This window comes from Corvus cornix, chromosome 5, assembly GCF_000738735.6.
Source record: "Corvus cornix cornix isolate S_Up_H32 chromosome 5, ASM73873v5, whole genome shotgun sequence".
Taxonomy (NCBI): domain Eukaryota; kingdom Metazoa; phylum Chordata; class Aves; order Passeriformes; family Corvidae; genus Corvus; species Corvus cornix.
In genome coordinates this window covers 11,266,105-11,274,865 of record NC_046335.1, presented here as the reverse complement: position 1 = coordinate 11,274,865, position 8,761 = coordinate 11,266,105, and positions in this window count along the sequence as shown.

Genomic DNA, 8,761 nt, shown 5'->3' with positions numbered 1-8,761 from the left:
AAAGAAAAGATATCTCATTAATCTCAAGAGGATCCCTAGCTGTTACTTCCTTTAAAGAATCTGCATCTACAGCCTAGCAGATATGTAAGCTTCAAACAGCTGATCTTCAGTTTTAAATAGATGTTTTTGCTAAATGTGATTTCCCTTCAGAATCATAAAGTAGCAGTAAACTCCTTTAGGAAAAGTACTCACCAGAGGTGGGTGTAAAAATTAGAGACCAGGACTAGAAAGTTGACAGACCATAAAATAGTATAAAAGAAATAAAGGAGATTGAAATTTACGATCATCATAGTGACTGACTGGGAAATTGGCCACTGACATTTCTCCTAAAAATTTTTTTTTAAGTTCCTGTGATCAGGTACTGAATACTGGCAGAGAGAAAGATGAGTCACTAATATCCAGAAGTGGCAGGAGAATTTGGGCAGCAGGATCTGAGGAGAGATCTTCTACTAGCCTGTATCAGTGCTGTAAACTGTCTCCACAGCTCCAAAGTGCCAGTGCAGCAGGGACACCAGAGAAACTGTTGTGTGGTCTCACATCATAGCCTGGCAAGGTTCACTGTTCTAGTATCACTGTGCCATCAGTGATTTGCCAACCTGTTACTTTCTATGATGTTGTTTTCAGGAGTATAAAATTTGTATCAGACTGTCTAATCCATGGTACTACACTGAGGAAGACAGGACAGCTTAAAATAACTTAAATTTGATGCAGAGTATCTTCAGTTTCCATTAATTAATTAAAGGAGGATAGGAGACCACTTGGAGCAGAGATCTGATGATGACTTCCCTTTCAGAATTAATTTTCCATGCCAGCTCTCTTGTCCCTTCTAATCCCATTTCACAGGCTCTCCAGTTTCTGTTCTCCTTTCTTATTCAGAGTACAGTATGCTATCTTGTCCATGAACTGTACAGAAATCTCAGTTACACTGACACCTTTGCATTCACCAACTATATTTGTTCTCTCAAAAATGTATCAGATTTGACAGGTTCTGGATGCTATGAATTCATGATGATTGACATTAATTATATTTCCTGCCTTTAGTTACTTATTAATCACATACATCTTATCCAGTTTTCTCCTTCTATGGAGTTGTGTAGGACTTCAGATCTGATGGGAAAAAAACTCAGAATATGGCAATGTGGGATGATGTGATTCCAACTCAGTAAATAGGCAGAAATACTGAAATCCTGCAGCTAAATAAGTAATCTTGCCAAATATCTAGTGGAAACCCTCTGTTCCCTTCCCTCATGGTAAATGTACCAAACAGTCAAAAATTCATCTTCAACTCTTTGTTGGAACTTCCTAGAGTGCATTAATATACAGGATGAAGGTTGGCTTTAAGCCAACTAGTTGCACTGCAACAAGTTACTAGTTGCACTGCAGCAAGCTTGCCCACCAGAAAAAGGCTCGTAGTCTGAATCCTGTTGTATGTTATTCTCTACATAAATCCATTGAAATTCAAAAGTAAAAATGTGAGACCCATTTTTGTACTGGTGCTGAAGACTGTGTGCAGCTTAAGCCTTGCTAAAAGCAAGTGAGCCCTGTGTGTGACAGTGGGGAATGTAAACCATTTCCTTTATCTGTAGCACTCAAAAAAAACCTTAGGAAGTGGGGTTTGTATTTGAACTGAATATTGTCATAAATGCAGCCACCCATGCTGCTGGCTTTGCTGTCTGCCTCTAAAAGATAACAATAGATGAGCCTTGACCATATGATATTTACGCTGCATTAACTTCCTGATAGATTCCACATATGTTTCAGGCCAGCAGGATGAATATTGCTTATTCTTACTCTCTTTTTCCCTCCCAAAAGGGACTCTGACTGTAGAGCTCGAGCCTCTGTAGTGCTGTAGTCAGACAGCACCATCCCACTGAGACTGCCCAACTCCCCCTCCGTATGAGAGCAGGTTTTCATACAGAGGGAGCTCTCCATAGTGCTCCTGCTAAATGATGGAGTAGCCTTGGGTTCTCTCCCATTTCAAATGCTTTGGGAAGGAATTTCACCCTCCTTGAATTTGAAGAAGCATTTTGTGAGAAACTGGCATCTTATTAAATTTTCTATAAAAGTGCCAAGAGAAAAACATTTAAAAAGGGTCAAATGAAATTACTGAAAAGGAAACTCCTGGAAAGGAAAAAGAAGATTAACGTTGTCAGCATTCTGTGGGTTTTGTTTTTTGTTTGGGTTTTTTTTTGGCACTGTTCAGCTCAATCTGTCAAATGGCCACCTTGTAGTAAACAGCTTTTTTGGCAAATTACCATAAGAATGAAAGAAAAACCTTTAAATTCCCACATGAAACTAAAAAGCATTCTACAAGATCTGATTTATTCCAACATAATCAGTGTTGGCTTCCTTTTATGTACAGTTTGCATCAGGTTAAGATAGATAGAGCACTGAAGAAAATCTTAGAGTACATTTTACTCGGGTCTCACTGTATATCAGATTGAGTACAAGCACTACTTCTTTTGTTTTGGGACACACTCCAGCAGCTTCTTTCACTGGTGGAAGGAATGCTGTGGTCTTTGATGTCTACAAACCCAGCTCAGGCCTTGAAAGAAATGTAGTGAGAGAGAACCAATTCTTACAGCTAGATAATAATGAAAGCAAAATCATTTTTTAAACATTTCCATGACCATAGTTATGTGACAACTGCAAACCCAATTTTTACAGTTTACAAGAAAAAAACATTTTTCTTTTTTATTTTTGCAAGCTCAACCTGGGATTAGAGACCCAGATGGATTTTTCCAGCTAATGCATCATCTTGGAAAAAAATTCCAAACATACAGCAGTTACAGCTTGGCTAACAAGTCTGCAAGTGATGCGTAAGGCAGAATTTGAACCTAGCTCTCATTCTCAAAAGTTTAATTGGCTCCCTGGGGCAAACTGTCAAGAAAGGAAACCGATATAACTCTAGATTTGAGGTGGCCTAAAAGCAGTCTCAGATCATAGGAAAAGTAACGCTCGGCTCTCTGAGTTACTTTATTGGTACACCTTCAAGGCAGGATTTTACACAATTTTTGAGTGCACAAAAATACTTATTTCTTAGCATTCATAGTAGAATTCTGGGAATAACATGCCACTAGTTAAACATTCGCAGGTTTGCCCCCTTCTTATCACTACAGGCACTACAGACAAGTCTTAGATGGACAGGTAAACTTTAAGGAAACATTGGGTTAGAACTCTGTTGCTTAAAATAGGCTGATAATTATTTTTGCGAAGCTGCTATTTTCACTCAGCTGGTTTTGGTCTTTCTTTTCTTTTCTCCTCTCCTAAGATTCTTACAGCTTTTCATGTCAGCATTCATCCCTAAAGACTTTGAGTTACTGACAATTCCCCAATCATTCCTCTGATTCTAGGTTTTTTAATCTTACATGGTCTTGCTTTACAGACTCATATTCACAGATTGACAATGTTTTTGACAGTAAAACTGAGCCATTGTTATATAACTGACATAGGGTAGGATTCACTGCTGAGAAAAGGTTGCTGAATCTGCTTTGTTGTTCTTACTCTTATTCTTTCTTACCTTCCAGCTTCTGCTTCCCTAAAGAGAAGATTCGATACACAGAGATAGTCATGATTTCTTGAGTACAGCTTCAGTTTAGAATTCTGGATTTATGGCGAAGCTGGAGAGGACTTAATTCAATTGTTTCCACAATGGGGCTAAATTATTTCTGAGAGGGGCAGTGAGTTTCACTATGCCCAGTCGGGAGATGATACCAAACTATCACTGCAATTGAGATGACTGACGAAGCAGGAGCTGATGCTGAGGGACAACGCCGTGTTCTAATCGGAGGAGCCACACACTGGTGAGCACAGTGCTGCTGCAGGGCGGGCCGGCTGGCACCAGCTCTCCCTACCAGCCAGGGGCTGGCTCGCAGTCCTGCCCGTGCTTTGTTCCCTTCCCTGAGGGACAGCACACTGCAGGGTCTGTAAGACTTGGAGAGGAAACCAACTTCTGCTAGGAAGTTCTGCCCAGAGCCAACTGGCATGACAAAAGTGCTGAATATCAATGGTTTGTTACAGATGAATGACCCTTTTCAGGACAAGGCATGAAGTGCTTTTGTTTTTACAAACACTGACACTTTCCCAAAGTTTTTTTTTTTTGCTAACTGGCACCTGTGTAAGTGCCCAGAAGCTTTCCAGATTTGCTGACTGGCTGGAGTTAAGCTGTTGCTTCTTGAATTGCTGCTCTCTTCAGCCAGTCCTTGTGGAGAAGAACTTGTGCTGCTCTACTGGTATTTATGGAGGTCTGTGGTGGGTTGATGCTGGCTGGCTGCCAAATGCCCACCAAAGACACTCTATCACTCCTGAGATGGACAGGGGACAGAAAATATAAGGAAACATTTGTGGGTTGAGATAACGACAGGAACAGATCACTCACCAATTTCATACTCAACTTTGAGGAAAAAACATTTATTTTTTCATCAATCAAATCAGAATTAGATACAAAGAAATAAAAACTAAATCCTAAAACACTTTTTCTCCAACACTCCCTTCTTCTGAGGCTTAATTTCACTCCTGATTCTCTACCTCCTTGACCCCAGGGACACAGGGGGACAGGAATGGACGCTGCGGTCAGTTCATCTCATCTCTGCTGCCCTTTCCTCCTCATGGAGAGGATTAGGATTCCTCACGCTCTTCCCCTGCTCCAGAGTGGGGTCCCTCCCATGGGACACAGTCCTCCATGAACTTGTGCAAGCAAGTCCTTCCTATAGCCTGCAGTTCTTCACAAACTGCTCCACTGTGAGTCACTCTTCTACTGAGTGCAGTCCTTCAGGAACAGGCTGCTCTAGCATGGGTCACCCATGGGGTCACGAGTCCTACCAGAAAACCTCCTCCAGCATGGACTCCTCTCCTCATGGGGTCACAACCTCCTTTGGGCATCCAGCTGCTCCAGCATGGGGTTCTCCATGGACTGCAGGGGAATCTCAGCTGGGCTCCTTCTCCACTGAACTTGGTGTCTGCAGAGCTGTTCATCTCCATCTTGAGCCTGCTGGCATTGGCTCTATAGGACACGGGAAGCTTCCAGCAGATTCTCACAGAAACCACCCCTGTAGCCACCCTCACTACCAAAACCTGGCCACACAAACCCAATGCAAAGTCTAAGGGAGGAAGAGAAGTGTTAGTAGAGTCCTTCTAATCCTGTTTAGTGCAGTAGTGTTCCTTTAGAGCTTTGTATTCTGAAGATATATCCAAAGCCCAGCAAAGAAAAATCCCTTCTGTTATTTGCTATGTGGGAGACCTGGTGTAGTAGGGGAATCTGGGATCACCATCACACAGAGATTATTTGTATTGCAGCCACTCTTGAGGGTTCCTTGTCCTGACCTGAGAGGAATATACATAGGTTTTTCCTGTTTTCTTAGTCAAGTTAACACAGTCAGAAATCATATTGAGCATCTTTGAAGCTGCAAGCTGCCAACAGTGGGAAAGATTACATGCAAAGACTGTGGTTAACAAAAGTTAGCCATCTTAAGATCAAATTTGCACTTTTCTTTTTGATATAATTGTTATTATGTTTCCAACTGTACCCAGATTACCATAAGTACAGATACAACTAGATGAGAAGAATGGTACCACACTCCCATTTTTGAGAATAGTAATGTTGCATCTTGCAATGCCTGAAACGTGTTACATTCTTAGTCTACATCACCAAAATCCAATAATAATAACTGGTCCAATTCTAAACAATAATTGGTAGCATCATGGGTAGGACAGATAATCAGTATATTGAAATTTCCTCTTTGTGCTGATTCTGATCAGCAGAAAACACCAAGTTTGTGTTTGCATTAAACCTTTCTTCAGGACAGAGGGTTGTAAGTATGGGTGTATACCTGTAAAGGATCTAGAAGACCTCTTCTGTATAGAGTCCCGTTGACTTCAACAGGTTAGCGGAGCTCTGGAAACTTACTCCATGACTTGAAATTAACAGTAATTTGGCATAATACCTCTTCTGCTGTGTTTCTTACACTTACTCATCATTTTCTTTTTAGAATGTCATAAACTCTCCAAAGCTCCAGTACAAAATCAAATTCTTTGCTTGTCACAATTCAAACTTGAAGTCAATTACCCCCTGTTCCCATGTTGTCTGGATGATATAGTCCTATATGGACAATAAAACAAGAACAAGCATGGTAATTACCAAGCCTACAGGCAGTATGTTAGCCTGTGAGACAGGCAGTGGCTTAAAAGGTAGTCTGATTTTGCTTTAAGTGGCTTATCTTTTTATTTGATGACATAAGAAACACAGTACGCTAGATTTTCTGCCAGGATAATGGGGTGAAACTGTACCCATTTATAGTGCCAGAGTTCCCACAGCACCATATAATTTATAGCTTTTTCTGTAACAATGTTCACTGTTACACAGCATGTCTGAAACCAAACCAATCTTTGTGAGACAGATGGTTCTTATTATTGGAACAAAAATGATTTCCTAACAAAAAAGATCACATTCCTAGTTTTCCAAGAAAGGGTCAGTGGTGTTATTTTGGGGGGTTTTGGCTAAGGTAATTAAAAACGGGCACTTGAAGAATGAGAGAGGTTTGGGCCAAGTTCTCATGCTGTACTCCCCGTTGTACAGCTTTAAGCTGGGACATATATAAACTCAGTCATCATTTAATGAAAATATTGGCCTATATAGGCCCCACTTAGACTTTCAAATTCTTTTAAAATATGTATGTTTTTTAACTGCTTCTTCATTGCCCTGCTGTGGAGAAAGTAGGTACTGATCAACATCCTATGGAGCATAGGAAACTGTGAGTCTACTGTGTGTGCCTCAGGGTTTGCTGAGTTTTATGGCTTCCAAACTGCTGATTTATTGAGACAATTCAAGGCCTGTTTCCTTTGCTGCTAGCATCTCATAATGGTACAAGCTCAAAATTAAAAATCAGTCTCTAGGTTCTCAGAATAACTTTGTTAACTCAGTGAAGGGAACGTGCTTCCTGTTTTGTGTCATCTCGACAGCCTGACTCCCCTAAGGTAAGCATAATTTGCCTCTCATGCCTAGTTTATTTCAAACTGTGAATTTCACAGAAAGAGAAGGAACTGAAGAAATACCGAGAGCTAACGGTCTTTTGGAAGTCAGTTTCTGAAAAAGAGTAGGAAAGGGAATTTCCTCAAAGAGTTACAGTGGAAGGTGTACTTTTCCTTCAGAGTGTTTGACTGATAGACACTCCCTTTCTTCTGAACTATGCGGTCTCCATTTGAGGGCTAATTACAACTCTGGCAGGATCACATAATGATCAAGACCACAAGTTCGTGCACTTAACTGAGCTCTTGGGGATTGATGACAGCTGATCTATGAGGAAAACAGCACCTACTTTTGGGCATAAAACCCACAAAAATATGGTGTCATAAATTAGTAGATGGAAAATCTACCATCCATCTCTGTGACTTGAGGTGATACCATACCTAGGGCCTTTGGCGACTGGATTTTTATAAAAGCAAATATTAAATTCAATTCTCGCTTCCCACTCTCACAAAGAGAAAATGTATTTCAGGATGTCATTTGGAATAAGATTTTTTTTTTTTGTGCACATGTTTTATCTGTTCTTCCTTTGCTGAGTGTGTCAACAATTCATTACTGGCAGAGAAAAAAAGAAGTCATATTCTGTATGGCAAAACATCACAATTTAGAGAGATTTTTATTCACTTGTAGATGAAACCAAAATTTTTTCTTGTTTTTGCATATAAAATTGTCTCCTTTGCTTCTACAATCTTGTAATTGTACAGCTGGCCCCAAAATTAAAAAGCAGTCTCTATCCAAAAGCCACTGCATATACTGAGGAAAATCTGGGAGTAGCATAGGTAATAAGGGTCTCTTTGCAAAGTATTTATTGCTTTAGGCAAGTTTATAATTTTCAACGCCTCATATTTCTGTACACAGGAAGAGTTCTTGATAGAATTATTATCTTTAGAAATTGTTGGTCACCTGCATTACCATTCATTCGAGAGACAAAATGATTGTTGTTTCCATGCTATTTGTTCCCATATAGAAAATGAAAATACTTCCAAAATTTATTAAAGACCAATACATCACAAAAAGGCATGTTACTCTATTGCAAACATAATTTCCACATGCAAAGTTTATCTGAGTATTTTGCAAATGGAGACCACAGAAGTCAACTGTGACAGCAAGCCAAAAGCACTGTTAATTATCAGATTGTACATGCAAATCAGGCAGGCAGGCACACGATGATTCAGATCAGCACCTTGAGGACTCAGATGTTGAGGGTACGAACTGTAGCTGGAATAAAGTGAGCTAATGTATCAATCTTATGAAAATGCACTAGTTAATAATTTACTATCCATAAATAGACCTTCTCCAGGAGCAAAACGATTTGTACTCTGAGATATGAGAATCCATTTTTAAATGCTATTCTTTTACCAAATTACACAGTCAGGGCAACAACAAAAGCTCAGTTGCAGCTAGGCAACTGGGTGTGGATCTTTTCTTTTGAACACCTCTGCAGAATGATGATGGATTCTAGCTGCAGGCCACACTTTCTGTGTCTCCAGAGCCTTGTCTGAAAGGGATCAGCTCTGGCTGCTCAGTCAGGTTTCAGGTCACCATCGTACTGGTGTTAAGATGATAAACTTTGTCCTGCAGAGATGATAATCTAATAGAAGGGGAAAAAAATGGAAGTAAAAATTATCATTTCCTATTTCTGTAGGACATCCCACCCAGAGAAATCAACCTTTTTTTTTTTTTCATTTTCTGTAGTGCCATTTAAGTAATTAAAACTATATTTTAAAAATTGGAGAAAAG